This window comes from Salmo trutta, unplaced genomic scaffold, assembly GCF_901001165.1.
Source record: "Salmo trutta unplaced genomic scaffold, fSalTru1.1, whole genome shotgun sequence".
Classification (NCBI taxonomy): Eukaryota; Metazoa; Chordata; class Actinopteri; order Salmoniformes; family Salmonidae; genus Salmo; species Salmo trutta.
The window spans coordinates 240,135-242,606 of NW_021822727.1; the positions used below are offsets into that span (position 1 = coordinate 240,135).

Sequence of the window (2,472 nt, forward strand, 5' to 3'; positions counted from 1 at the left end):
GGGTTAGGGTTAGGTAGAGTTAGGGTTAGGTAGGGGTAGGGTTAGGGTTAGGGTTAGGTAGGGGTAGGGTTAGTTAGAGTTAGGGTTAGGTAGGGGTAGGGGTAGGGGTAGGGGTAGGGTTAGGGTTAGGTAGGGGTAGGGGTAGGGTTAGGGTTAGGTAGGGGTAGGGTTAGGTAGGGGTAGGGGTAGGGGTAGGGTTAGGGTTAGGGTTAGGTAGAGTTAGGGTTAGGTAGGGGTAGGGGTAGGGTTAGGTAGGGGTAGGGGTAGGGTTAGGGTTAGGGTTAGGTAGAGTTAGGGTTAGGTAGGGGTAGGGGTAGGGTTAGGGTTAGGGTTAGGTAGAGTTAGGGTTAGGTAGGGGTAGGGGTAGGGTTAGGTAGGGGTAGGGTTAGGTAGAGTTAGGGTTAGGGTTAGGTAGGGGTAGGGTTAGGGTTAGGTAGGGGTAGGATTAGGGTTAGGGTTAGGTAGGGGTAGGGTTAGGTAGAGTTAGGGTTAGGTAGGGGTAGGGGTAGGGTTAGGTAGGGGTAGGGTTAGGGTTAGGTAGGGGTAGGGTTAGGGTTAGGTAGGGGTAGGGTTAGGTAGAGTTAGGGTTGGTTAAAGTTAGGTTTAGGTAGGGTTAGGGTTAGGTAGTATGTGGACCAGGGTTAGGTAGGGTTAGGGTTAGGTAGTATGTGGACCAGGGTTAGGTAGGGTTAGGGTTAGGTAGTATGTGGACCAGGATTAGGTAGGGTTAGGTAGTATGTGGACCAGGGTTAGGTAGGGTTAGGTAGTATGTGGACCAGGGTTAGGTAGGGTTAGGGTTAGGTAGTATGTGGACCAGAGTTAGGTAGGGTTAGGTAGTATGTGGACCAGGGTTAGGTAGGGTTAGGTAGTATGTGGACCAGGGTTAGGTAGGGTTAGGTAGTATGTGGACCAGGGTTAGGTAGGGTTAGGGTTAGGTAGTATGTGGACCAGGGTTAGGTAGGGGTAGTGGTAGGGTTAGGTAGGGGTAGGTAGGGGTAGGGGTAGGGGTAGGTAGGGGTAGGTAGGGGTAGGGTTAGGGGTAGGGGTAGGTAGGGGTAGGTAGGGGTAGGTAGGGGTAGGGTTAGGGGTAGGGGTAGGTAGGGGTAGGTAGGGGTAGGGTTAGGGGTAGGGGTAGGTAGGGGTAGGGGTAGGTAGGGGTAGGTAGGGGTAGGTAGGGGTAGGGTTAGGGGTAGGGGTAGGTAGGGGTAGGGGTAGGTAGGGGTAGGTAGGGGTAGGTAGGGGTAGGGTTAGGGGTAGGGGTAGGGGTAGGTAGGGGTAGGTAGGGGTAGGGGTAGGGTTAGGGGTAGGGGTAGGTAGGGGTAGGGGTAGGGGTAGGGGTAGGTAGGGGTAGGTAGGGGTAGGGGTAGGGGTAGGTAGGGGTAGGGGTAGGGTTAGGGGTAGGTAGGGGTAGGTAGGGGTAGGGTTAGGGGTAGGGGTAGTATGTGGACCAGGGTTCGAGAATATACACCATTAGGACATCATAGTCACCTCTGGTCTGGGAGTCCCATCAAAAGGATCCTGCTGGTTCCACTGGTCACCAAACTGGTCTGTACTGGTCTGTAGTAGTCCTGTACTGGTCTGTAGTAGTCCTGTGCTGGTCTGTAGTAGTCTGTAGTACTCCTGTGCTGGTCTGTAGTAGTCCTGTGCTGGTCTGTAGTACTGCTGTGCTGGTCTGCGGTAGGTAGTCCTGTACTGGTCTGTAGTAGTCCTGTACTGGTCTGTAGTAGTCCTGTGCTGGTCTGTAGTAGTCCTGTGCTGGTCTGCGGTAGGTAGTCCTGTACTGGTCTGTAGTAGTCTGTAGTTCTCCTGTGCTGGTCTGTAGTACTGCTTTGCTGGTCTTTAGTAGTCTGTAGTACTGCTGTACTGGTCTGTAGTACTGCTGTACTGGTCTGTAGTAGTCCTGTGCTGGTCTGTAGTACTGCTGTGCTGGTCTGTAGTAGTCCTGTACTGGTCTGTAGTAGTCCTGTGCTGGTCTGTAGTAGTCCTGTGCTGGTCTGTAGTAGTCCTGTGCTGGTCTGTAGTAGTCCTGTACTCGTCTGTAGTAGTCCTGTACTGGTCTGTAGTAGTCCTGTGCTGGTCTGTAGTAGTCCTGTACTGGTCTGTAGTAGTCCTGTACTGGTCTGTAGTAGTCCTGTACTGGTCTGTAGTAGTCCTGTGCTGGTCTGTAGTAGTCCTGTGCTGGTCTGTAGTAGTCCTGTGCTGGTCTGTAGTAGTCCTGTACTGGTCTGTAGTACTGCTGTGCTGGTCTGCGGTAGGTAGTCCTGTACTGGTCTGTAGTAGTCCTGTGCTGGTCTGTAGTAGTCCTGTGCTGGTCTGTAGTAGTCCTGTGCTGGTCTGTAGTAGTCCTGTACTGGTCTGTAGTAGTCCTGTACTGGTCTGTAGTAGTCCTGTACTGGTCTGTAGTACTGCTGTGTTGGTCTGCGGTAGGTAGTCCTGTACTGCTCTGTACTGCTCTGTGTCCAGCGCTCTACA

General features: G+C 52.9%; 1 protein-coding gene across 1 annotated transcript in view; it reads right to left on the minus strand.

The window, feature by feature from the left end:
- Positions 1–1,929, minus strand: part of LOC115184034 (SH3 and multiple ankyrin repeat domains protein 3-like) — a 72,844-nt gene extending 70,915 nt beyond the window's left edge. Inside the window, 1 exon segment of the mRNA XM_029745030.1 lies at positions 1,489–1,929. The gene's annotated coding sequence lies outside the window, so the exon portion shown is untranslated.
- Positions 1,930–2,472: the final 543 nt, after the last annotated feature.